The sequence below is a fragment of the Macaca fascicularis genome, chromosome 17 (assembly GCF_037993035.2).
Source record: "Macaca fascicularis isolate 582-1 chromosome 17, T2T-MFA8v1.1".
NCBI classification, from domain to species: Eukaryota; Metazoa; Chordata; class Mammalia; order Primates; family Cercopithecidae; genus Macaca; species Macaca fascicularis.
Window position 1 is genome coordinate 28,132,941 of NC_088391.1, and position 12,255 is coordinate 28,145,195.

Below are 12,255 nucleotides of genomic sequence, written 5' to 3' on the forward strand. Positions count from 1 at the left end.
GGCTGCGGATATAAACATGCCATCAATCTTCACCTGGAGCCGCAGAGAAAACCAGGCGAGAAAGGAGAAAAGAGTAAAAAATACAGCAAAGCAGAAAGAATAAGAAAGAAAGATCAGAGTGGATAGAGGCAGATGAGGAGATTAAAAGCAGTGACAGATTTTAGAAGAGGTGATGAGAACATTCCAAAGAGGGAAAAGGGGAGAGCACCAAAGTAGGGATTCTATACACCGTAGCAATCCTCTGGGACTTGAACGTATGGCCAGGATATCGGTTTGAGGGTCAGTTATCAACAAAGGATTTCATTAACCATTGTATTCTTTAAGAATATAGAGCATAAGCACGTTTTAAAGATACTTCTGTAGAACAGTTTTAAAAATAGATCTATTTTAAAAGATCGCACAATTAATACACTGAAATAAATCCCGGACATGCAGCTTGTTACATCCATCACCATTTTTGAAAGGGCAGTTCCTGGGGTTGGACTCCCCGGCCCAAGGACTACCCCCTCCCCAGGTCTTCGGTGGCAACTGTAAGTCAGCAGCCCTCAGGCATTACTGCAGCGCCCCACATTGCTTCAGGTTTCAGGAAGTCGCTGCTGTGTTCACTTGTAAGTCTTCGTGCTGTTGTAAAAATTGAGGTTTTTCACGCGATTTGGCTGGCGAAGAGAACACGAAGCCACCCCCCACGTTTTCAACTGAGTAAATATCGAAATATTTTTGCTTGCTATCCAGATCCCGGGTTCGAAGTATTTGGGATTAGAAACCTCCAAGCCCATTTCAGCGGCTTCCTTGTCCTTGGAGGGAGTGTCTTTTCAAGCACCTGCCAGCCTTAAGTTCGGGTGCCTTCGGAAAGGGGCTGACAGGGTGCGTCTCGGGGGAGCTTTTTGAAATGTGGATTGAGAATTGTGTGAGTGGCTTTAGGAACCCCCATGAACTCCACTTTTCCTGAGTGTGGCTCCGAGCCTGGCCACAGCGGATGGTACCACGAGCCAGGCGCAGCCGGGCCTGGGGAGAAAGCCGGAAGCCCAAGAGGGTGTGGGCGCTCCGGGAGCCAAGCGCGGCTCAGCCGCCACACGCCGGTGGCCCTGCGGGCACTCGCGTTCCGGTGAGAGAGCCCCGGCGCCGCGGGCTCGAGGCGGGGGTTCGGGGTCCCGGCCGAGGGCGCCGTCGGCGGGGCCCGCGCAGCCGCACTCGGCGCACCGACTTCGGGCTCCTCCTCCTGGCTCCGTAGTAAGCATGGCGGCGGCGGCGTTCGTGGTCCCTCGGGTGAAACAGAAAGCGGGAGCTACGCGGAGAGGGAGCGAAGAGAGGGGCTGAGGCGGCGGCGTCACTGCCAGGAAACAACCCCAACAGTCAGCGCGCCGGCGGCCGCGGCGGCCCTCAGAGCTGACTCTGCAGCTGAGGTAGAGAGAAAACGATCAGGAACCCTAAGAAGAGGCGCCAGAGGAGCCGCCTTCTTCTGCCTCAGAACGGCGTGAGTCGGAGGTGAGAGCGCGGGCACTCCCTCCGCGAAAGGCGGGGGACACCGAGCCGTCCCAACCCCGTCCCGCCCCGGAGGAGGCGCCGCGGAAACCGTTAGGCTGGGACTGAGGGCCGGGGCACCCTCCAGGGCTCGGCCCCGTCGAGGGACCCGGGCCACCCCTTTCTGTGGGCGCGCTGTGGGCAGGGGGCAGTGGGGCCGGGGACAGGATCCGTCAACTAGTCTGGCACCTGCCGGGGCCGAGCCTAGCCAGGACGCGCTTGCGGGGGCGCGGCCGGGGGCGCCATCCAGCCCGAGGGAGGTGGCGCGGGTGCGCGGGCAGCCCTCCCCTCGGTCCCCCGCCTACTCCCCGCGGCGAGCCGCGTAGCGCCGAGGGCTCGGGGGCGGGGGCAGAATCCTTCCGAGAGGATCGCCCAGCACCCGCCGCGCCTTCGGCTTTGGACGCCCGGCAGCCGCCGAACTTGAACGCTTTTCTGAAGAGCGTTTTCCCCGCTCATCTTGGGGTTAAAACCTCGAAAACCCGCCCTCTGTGTTTGATCCTGCGTGGCTGCCTCCAGTACCTGGCAGTTCCTCTCCCGGGGCGAGTTAACCACCTGTTCAGTCGGGAGGTGGACTCGAGGCTGCAGTCCTCGCCCAGTTTTAACCTGAATCTTCGAACTTTTGACACGGCTTTGGAAACGACGTCATGTGTTAGGTAAAGAAAATGAACAGATAATTTCGCTGTCAAATTGCGAGCAGAAGAGGGGCTGTTTTAATGGATTTGGTCGTTAATTGTTCTTTTATTCAACTGTTGGCGTTACAAGCCTTGGGATATTTGAGAGGGTGGAATGCGATGATTTGCTGGAGGTGCTAGAGATTGTGAATTCGAGATTTTCTTTTGTGAGGTTTTTACGTAAGTTCCTTTGGACACCTTTGTGTCTGACCATCTATTAAATAAGAGTCACCGGCTGATGAGATTTTTTTTTTTCTTTTTACGGTATAATCATTGTGTGTTCGCTATGGGTTTTTAAAACTGAACAACGTAATTATTTTGCTTCTTACCGTGGTCGTGTTTTTAGTTCTTGAAACCAAAGTGTGTATGCTTCTGTATTGTAGGAATGAAATAACAGTTGAACTCTTACTATAATATTTTATCACCATGCTGTTACCAGCTCCAGTACTAAACATATGCCACTCAGGAGTTTGAGCCATATGTTAGGCAGAAACGAATTGAGTTTTGTGGTGCTGATCTTGTGTTTGGATAAATATTTAGTTTTTGCGTATTTACTAACTCTTGTCATCTTGTATCACCTACAAATGTTCAAGTGAGTTGAATCCCCTGCCTTTTGGATATTTTCTTGGTTGAATTAATTTTTCTTAAGTAATGAGATAAAGTACTCACTGAGACAGATGGTGGCCCAACAGAAAACAATGATGGATTTTTACCACATCTTTTGTAAAATATAACCTGAAATGTTGCTTTTAGCTTTGTAGCCTACTAATCTTGCTTTCTAATAACACCAGTTAGTGGGAAGAAGGGATGATGACAGGAGAAATATCTTGTTACATTTTTAATGTTAAATCTTATATTTAAATTTTTTAGCACTACTACCTTAAATTTTACTATATTGTCTTGTTTCATTTCATAGATCATCTGTTAGTTTTCTATGTGTAGGTTAACTGGAAATTTTTTTATCCCAGGCTGGCTACCATTAGCCACCTGTATGCTTCCGAATTAACTCCCTCTTTTTCCCTTTTGTCTGAATCCTCCAAATCATTGAATGCTCAGGAAAAATAAAATCCTGGTTAACAGTGTCAAGCATAGTTATAAGGGTAATTAATTTCTCCCAAATTAATGATAAGCATTAAAAAAACATTCTAGGATTATCTTCTTTTGGTGACGTCTGTCTTCACTTCCTCTCTCCATGTGAGTAATTGAGACCTGATTTATTTTAACACACATTTAATGATTACTCTTTACTAGTCACATTTCTACAATATAATAGTAAGCATATTTTATTACTAATTTAAAAATTTCTCCCTCTTCCCTGACCAGCCAGACATAGCTAAGGGCTGAGAGATCCTTAACCCCCCGGAAAAAAGAGGGAATGCATGATTCATATTCTCATTGTCTTATGTAGTTTTAGGCAAAGAGCATTTAATTTATACTTTATCCAGTTTTAATAATATTTGCGCTGTTTTAAAACATTTGTATGTTTTAAAATGTTCATGACATCCAAGGCTTGTGTATTTTATAATCTGCCTGTATTTTTAAAATACAATTTGATGAAGTAACCAAAAGGGTTTTTTTTTTAAAAACATTGTTGGTGCATTTTTGAATGAAAATGAATCTAGATCGTGTCTTTGAGAATGTTGTAGGAATATGCACATGATTTCCTATTAGCCAGATAACTAAGTGATTGGTGTTTCTGGGTTTGTTTTTTTTTTTTTTTTTTTTTTTTTTTTTTTTAGCAATGCCTAGAACACTTCAAATAAATTCACAATATTGTAATTCCAAAGGTTTAGAATATGGTGCATATTTATTCCATTGAGCCTTTTACTGCTTCAGTTTTATCACATTGCAAAAGAAGAAATATGGCCCCCATGTGTATTAATGTTAAGAACTACTTGTTAAAAGGAAATTAATAGCCATTAATGTTAAAAGGCAAATTTTGTACTTTTACATGTATTGTGAGCTTTTATAATTTTCTTAATATTTTGGTCTTATTTCGGAGAATTATTCAGTGGTCTCTTTTTATATCTAGATTTATTCTTACCTTTCTATCTTCCCACTATTGTGATTTTACTTGTCTTTAATATACACTTTCAAGTTTTCTGTGTAGCCTGTGGTCTTCCATCAGGTTCCTTTGTGGGTGTCATCTTTCAATCTTTCCAATCACTTATCACCCGTTTACCAGTCCTTGGGCTATTTTTTCCTCTGAGATTGAGAACTGCCTCTGGGAGATGGCATGTGCTTACAGGGTGATGCGATGTTATTAAAGTGGGGATGCAGACATAGTGTGATGTCTTTCTTCCTTCAAGTAGTTTACAAACTAGTTGGGGGTACTAGACTAATAGTATCATTAGCCAAAAATATAATATGGTATTATTAAGTTGTGTGACACCAACTGGAATTTAAAGGAAAGTGAAGCCAGTGAGGGCTAGAAAAATCCTGGAAGGCATTTGGAGGAAGTCAGAGGAAACTTAGAAACGATTTAGATAACAAAGAGAAAGGCATTCCAAAAGAGATTCACAGGCAGAGTTGGAAGTAGTAGTAGAATAAGTAGTCCAAGAACATCCAAGGACAGAAATTGGGACGAAGTTAGGTCAAGATGTTAGCTTAAGCACCAGGGCATCAGAAGAGGAAAATAGGCACAGCTGGACAAGACAGTTTGTATCATTAGGAACTTATCACTGAAAGAACTATACCTCAGCTTTGACATATTAATAGCGTAAGCTTTCTGTGTAATGGATAGCTTGTATGTGTCTGTTTATATGGCTTAGATCAGGGGTCGGCACACTTTTTCTGTGGAGTGCTAGATAATTAAATATTTTAGGTTTTGCAGGCCATTTACAGTCTTGGTTGAATGTTCCTGTTTGTTTGTTTTTTATAATCTTTTAAAAACATAATTTTTTTTTTTTTTTTTTTTGTGATGGAGTCTTGCTCGATTGCCCAGGCTGGAGTGCAGTGGCCAGATCTCAGCTCACTGCAAGCTCCGCCTCCTGGGTTTACACCATTCTCCTGCCTTAGCCTCCCCAGTAGCTGGGACTACAGGCGCCTGCCACCTCACCTGGCTAGTTTTTTGTATTTTTTAGTAGAGAGGGGGTTTCACCGTGTTAGCCAGGATGGTCTCGATCTCCTGACCTAGTGATCTGCCCGTCTCGGCCTCCCGAAGTACTGGGACTACAGGCTTGAGCCACCGCACCCGGCCAAAAACATAATTTTTACATTGTCTCAAGAGCCAAACAAAAACAAGTCATCTGTGGACTGGATTTGGCCAGGGCACCTAGTTTGCTGACTCCTAGGTAATAATTGGCAAAGTAATTGTCCATATAGCGCATACTGTGAAATGTCTTGTATCATCTTGTCTATGTGGTGGTTTGGTGCGTTTTATGACTATCATGTATATATTTTTCCTTATGTTATCCTAAAATAAAATATGCAGAAATAAGTGCTACTGTAATTGTTATTTTGTGGCCAGACTTCTAACAAGAGCCTAGAATAGGTCTCAGAATTAGGAAGTGAAAGATGAAAAGCCTTTGAGTCAGGCCTTACTGCAGTGAAAATAGCTACACAGTGGCTTGATTTAGAATTTGTATAAGGGTAGGTATATCAGCTGCCTGTGCTGGTTTTACATTTTTTTAAAACACAACTGGCAGGTTAAAAACCTTGTCTAGGGTGCTGGTGGTCTGTAAGTGACAACAGGGGAGCAGGCAGTAGGGAACTTTGTTTTTAGAAGTAGTCTAGGATGAGTTAATAAAGGGACAAACAGACATTCTGCAGTACTCAAGGAAGAATCACTGTGTTATGGAACAGTCTAATAATTGATGTTTACATTGATGAGCTTGAGTCATCAAGAAAAGATTGTATCATGTTCACATTAAGGCATGGAAGGAAGACCTAGAGATCTCTACAAATATTTCAATTAAGATTATTTTAAGATAAGTTATGGTGATTTAAAGGAGATAAATATCAGTTATTTTGAAAAGTAATTTACATGAAACGTCTCTGAAGTTTTTAAATTTATAGATACGTATTTCTAAGGCAGTTCTGTTTTCTTCAGTATACTATGGTTCATATGCCATTACCAGGTGGATAGTGATGCCTCAGGCTATGGCTGCACAAATCAATTGGCTGGGGCTACTGTATTTTTTGTGGCATCAAGAGAGCAAGAATACATCATGAGAGCATTTTTTCATTAAGCAGGCATCAGTACGTTCCGTATATTGGGGTTAGTAGTAGGCGCTGGAAAAAGTACAGATGTGTAAGATGGGAAGCTACCTGGACGGAATCAATGATGTTTCTTTCTTCCTGTTAAAAACATTAAAACCAACCAAACAAAATAATGAAACTTAACTTTTGTACTTTAATTTATTATTAGCATTTTTCATACTTAGTAAGTACATACACTACCACAATTTTAAGGCAATATAAACCTTTTGATTTAAATAACAGCCTTCATAAATTGTCACTTAATACAATTTATACTTTTTAAATTTTACTGTAAGAAGAAATTCATGCCCTCCCTGTTTTTTTTGTGAATGCTTGAAACAGCTTCACTATTCCAGCTGTTTCTGTTTGCTAAACAGGAGATAAAGTACCTTGGATGGTAACTCAAAAGCCTAGATCTGAGTTCCAACTTCACCACTTATTAGCTAAATGACTTTGGGTTAGTTTCTTGCAATCTTGGTTTTCTAAGCATTAAAATGGAGAATAATATCTATCCTGTTTTCCTCACAGATATTGTGAGAACCCACAGAGATGTTGGAAACCATAAAAACATTAAAGTACATACCATAAAAGTGCTTACATTAATACTACTATATTGGAAGCAATGCAGCCTTTTTTTTTTTCTTTTTTTTAAAAAAAAAAAAAAAAAGACCAGAGTTCAAGCTTTATCCTCCAAAATTCTGTAAACATAGTATGTTTCCAGTAAACATTCAGTTTACTCAGAAGTTTTAACATCTTTCTTGGCAAAGAGAATGCATATACAAATTTTCCATTCTTATTCATCTTTCAGTACAGTTCATATCCAGTGTCTCTGTCCCTTTTTGCAAGGGAAACTGATCATCTCTGTCGAACAACTTCAGCTGTTCTTTCCATAGTGGGGCAAAAATATGCAAAAAGTGCATTCCTTATGATTTTCTTTTTTCAAGGGGAAGACTGTTTCTGTATTTATAGTAATAAGGTCTACTTGTTGAGCTCATTGAATTTTAGGCCCTATACTTGCTTATTTTAAAAATCCTATACAAACCTACCAGATATATGGCGGTATTTTCGTTTTACAGCTGAACTATACTTCTGATTGACTTCCATATCTCTTCCTCCCTCACTTCTTGAGATCTCTTATGGACTAGTTGCTAGAAATACAAAGTGCAATGTATACTTTGAAGTAAGCCTTGGTGTGAAAGTTACCTAAGTTTGGTAAATTAGATTGTGTATGTTAATCAGCCTCTATCAGAAATGCTGGGGAAAAAAAGGGTTGTATTTGTTTTTTTTCTTCAGAATCCATATTTTCATATATATTTGAACTTTTTAAAAGTTAAATGATTTCACTTCACTGTCTACTTCTTCAGTGAGGGATTACTTTAATTGGTTTATGTATATTGTCTTCTAAACCTACAGACACGTAATTTGGGAGGCGAAAAAATCTTCTCTAGGGGTTCTAAACAGATATTTAAGTACACTTTAAATCACAGTTTACACTTTTATTAGAAAATAGGTACGTGCTTTGCTTTGTAGAAGTATGTGTCATATACAGCAGCTACTTTTGTTGAGCCATAACTTGAAGAATTTGTTATTTCATTTACTTTAAAATCAGTTTTTCTTAAGATTTGCTTAAATAAAAAGTGAAAAATCAAAATTTGTGATTTTATTAGGTTTAAATCTTCTAGTTTTTTTTTTTTTTTTTTTTTTTTGGTTTTCTTAAGACAGACATTCTCAATTATGTCTTTGTTCTTATGACTTGATTTTTTTCCGTGTAATATTTTCATTTGCAATATATACTTTAAAAAAACCATTTTTAGCATAGTACCTTCATAGTTTATGAAATACCTTTTTGTTTCTTTGGTAATTATTAGGATCAGCTTTTCTCGATGCTTCACATTGGTATTCCTTAAATGCCATAGTATGTTAGCAATTTTGTTTTAATCACTTGAACCTTACTAAAACTGGCCTAATGTGTGTGATAGAGTAGCCTTTGGGTAAAATGTAGAGGCAACTGCCCCTGCAACCATCTTTTAGGCTGCTTCCAGGATATTTAAAAAACATGAATTTATTCCAATCATTCCCCAGTTTTAGAAATTGAAATCACAACACAATTCTTGCTGCCTTAATTATAATTTCCTTTGTATTTGAGAGTCCATACTCTGTTAATACCCTGTTGTGTCAACATTGCTTACCTCTTTACAACTTTGTAATATAGTATAGAGAACATGTTTCACGTTAGGCAGCCATAGGATTGTTTGTTGACTTCTCATACTGGCTGTATAGAAACACAAGTGTGCTACTTTACCTGTATGAGCCTTGGTGCCTTCATTTTACAGTGTAGTAATAATAGTAGCTGTCTCGTAATATAGACTGTACAAGAATTAAAAGATCCTATATAGCATGACAAGTAAAATGCTTGCCATAGCATATTTATATCTAGAACTTTGACATACATGCCTAATCATTGTCACTCAGGCATCCTGCATATCATGCATTTATTCATTTGTCCATCATTTGTTGAACATTTAAAATGTCCTAGATACTTAGAATATGAATGTCGAATGTCACAAAAATGAATGTCACACTCTCTCCCCTTTAGAAATTTACAGAACGGGATGAGAGAGAATGATATGTAAATAAATACATGTTTTTAAATAATTAAAATATGTCGGGTCTTTTCACTTGTGTGAGTCCTTCCTGCCTTTTAATATTTAACTGTTAATTGTTTCCATAATACCCACAGAATATCTGGTTGTATATATCATACTGTAATGTATATATATTTTTTACTTGTCTAAATCAGCTATTCAACTATGAACTCCTTGAGTTTGACAAGTACTGCTGGAGTCAGCAACTTTTTTTTAATATAAGAGAAGATAGTAAATATTTTAGGCATTGTGGGCCATATGGGCTCAGTTGCAACTACTTAAACTTGCTATAGGAGCACAGAAACAGCCATAGATAAATTATAAACAATGGACGTGACCATGTTCCTATTAAACTTCATTTATGAAACTAGGCAGCAGAACAGACTGGGCCTACAGGCCTTAGTTTGCTAACCTCCGCAATGCTGCATGCATACCCTGTGCTTGACAAATAAAAGGCACTTAGTAAATAATATGATTAATAGGTATTAAACACTATGTGTGTTCTGGCTGCTATTGCAAAAAACTTTACATGTTTAAGTTTACTTAAGCCTTACAACATCTCTCTGCGGTAGATGCTATTATCACCAAATGTCATAGAGTAATAATAGAAGTAGTTTCATTAAAAGATAGGAACGTGACATAGGTCCAAAAGTCTTAGGCAATACATTAAGAACAAGAAAAATAACCCGTAAAGAAAGGGGGGAATGTATCATTATTATTTAGAGTTGATGTGACTGCTTACAAATACAAATAAATATAATACAAATACAAATAAAAAATACGAGATAATGGAAAATGATTTGAGTTAAAGAATTTCAGTAAGCTGACTGGCTATAAAATAAAGTTAGAAAATTCATTAGCCTTCTTATATATCAACAATAACCAACTATGAAATACAGTAATAAGAAGTAGCAGCCTAAACTGTAAAATACTTAAGATTTTAAAATGTGTAAAAGCTATGTGAAGAAAACTGCAAAAAGATGTGAATGGATGGAAGAATATTCCTGAATGTGTCAACTTAATGCTATAAAAATCGCAGCTTTTACTAAATTATTCTATAAAGTCAATGTAGTTCTAATCAGAAATTCAACAGGATTTTAAAAATGGAATTTGACAAACTGATGGTTCAAGTTTTGAGAAGGGAGCTTGCACAAGAATGGCCAAGTAAATTTCAAAAAAAGTATAATAAATGGGAATATACCCATCAAAGGTCAAAACATTATAAAATTACAAGTATTAAAATAAGAATTTGGGGTAGCAATAGGCATATTGATCAAAGGAATAGAATAATAAATTCAGGAGAAGATCCATGGATAAAGAAGAATTGTATGATAAGTGAATGGAAGAACTAGTCTATAAAGGGTCTAACTGAAGTAAGTCTGTCTAATTGAAGTAAAGATAGTTGGGTACCCACTTCATGACACTCTCAAAACTAAGTTTCAGGTGGACTAAATGGTTTTGTTTTGTTTTTTGTTTTTGTTTGTTTGTTGTTTGTTTTTGAGATAGAGTCTCGCTCTGTCGCCAGGCTGGAGTGCTTTGGTGTGATCTGGGCTCACTGCAAGCTCCGCCTCCTGGGTTCAAGCAATTCTCCTGTCTCAGCCTCCTGAGTAGCTGGGCTTACAGATGCTCACCACCACGCCCAGCTAATTTTTGTACTTTTAGTAGAGACAGGGTTTCACCATTGGCCGGATGGTCTCTATCTCTTGACCTTGTGAACCGCCCGCCTCGGCCTCCCAAAGTGCTGGGATTACAGGCGTTAGCCACCTCGCCCGGCCCCAGCTGGACTAAATGTTGATAAATAAAAAATGTTTATTATTATTATTTTTTTATTATACTTTAAGTTCTAGGGTATGTGTGCACAATGTACAGGTTTGTTACATATGTATACATGTGCCATGTTGGTGTGCTGCACCCATTAACTCGAATGACAAAACTTTTAAAAGTTAATTTAAAAAATTGTTGGAGTAGAGAAGACCTTTTAAGTGAGACATCAAACTTAGATGCCATTTAAAAAGGAAGGCAAGCAATAGACTGGGATAAAATATTTGACATATAATAGACAGAATTAATATTCAAGGTATATAAGGTGTAACTACAAATCAATATGAAAAATATAACCTGATGGAAAATGGGAAAGAATGTAAGCAGGAAATTTATAGAGGTAGAAATACAGGTAACCTGTTAAGTTTTGAAGAAATATTATTGAACCAAATATAAATAGCTTCATCTTTTTAGGAGAAAAGTTTGGCAGTATCTGTCCATTTTAAATGTACATTCTCCTGAACCAGAAGTTTTATTTCTATATGTCTGTAATATAGAAATGCTATCATACGTTAATAGAAAGTATTGCATGATTATTCCATGCAGAGGAGAAAGTGTATGAAGGAACACTGGAAGTAATAAGGTCATCATTAGAACAGTTAAATTATGGTGTGCCTTTATGCTATAATATTAGATACTTATGAAAAAACATGAAATAGACATAGATGTACTTCTTAAGATATTTTACATGAAAGGGCAAGATGCAATATAATACATACACAAAGACACAATTTATACACAAAAAATACAATACACAAAAGCAGTGTATATGATTTCACTTATGTAACAACCAATCCCAGAAAACCTAATACACAAGTAAGTGCAGAGAAAAAGACTGGAAGGGTACACCACAGTTGTTAGCCATAGAAACAGAAGCTGGATTAGGGGTCAGGAAAGGGTTAAAAACAATGTTTGTATGTGTATTTTCAAGTATAAGCAAGTGCAGCCTTGGTGATATAACAAACATAACAACACATGCAAGGCTTTGTTATGATTGGTCCTGATGAGGCCCATTCCTTCTGGGTGGACAGCTTTGATTTATGTCAGTTTTCCCTGTGTAATTTTTAATAGCACTTCATTTCACTTGCAGAAGCTTCCCAGTTGGTGTCTGAAGTCATTGGTGTTTTTAGAAATAGCAATTTCAGTATAGTGTTGGATCTGAAACGGGGTTAAAGTGGGTTAAAGAAGTGAGAATTCTACCAGTGATTCTTAACCTCTGTAACCACAACTGCCAACCAAGACAAAATAAAGTGCCTTTTATTTTCAGAGTTTCTGTTATAAAAACACTTTGCTTTTTTAAATGTAAAGTTATAATTTTGAATGTAGTTTTTTTCAAGTCCCATATTTCTGAATATTTTGATCCTCCCCTTTAATATTAGAACCTAATATTTTAAGAC

At 38.6% G+C, this 12,255-nt stretch overlaps 1 protein-coding gene across 4 annotated transcripts in view; it reads left to right on the forward strand.

The window, feature by feature from the left end:
• Positions 1–577: 577 nt before the first annotated feature.
• The window catches only part of FNDC3A (fibronectin type III domain containing 3A), a 226,865-nt gene continuing 215,187 nt past the window's right edge, over positions 578–12,255 (forward strand). Inside the window, exon 1 of one of the 4 annotated variants that reach the window (XM_045377429.3) lies at positions 578–699. The gene's annotated coding sequence lies outside the window, so the exon portion shown is untranslated. Of the gene's footprint in view, positions 700–1,227; positions 2,175–12,255 lie in introns of those variants that run through there. The other 3 variants (XM_065533245.2, XM_074022025.1, XM_005585848.5) reach the window with 3 other exon arrangements.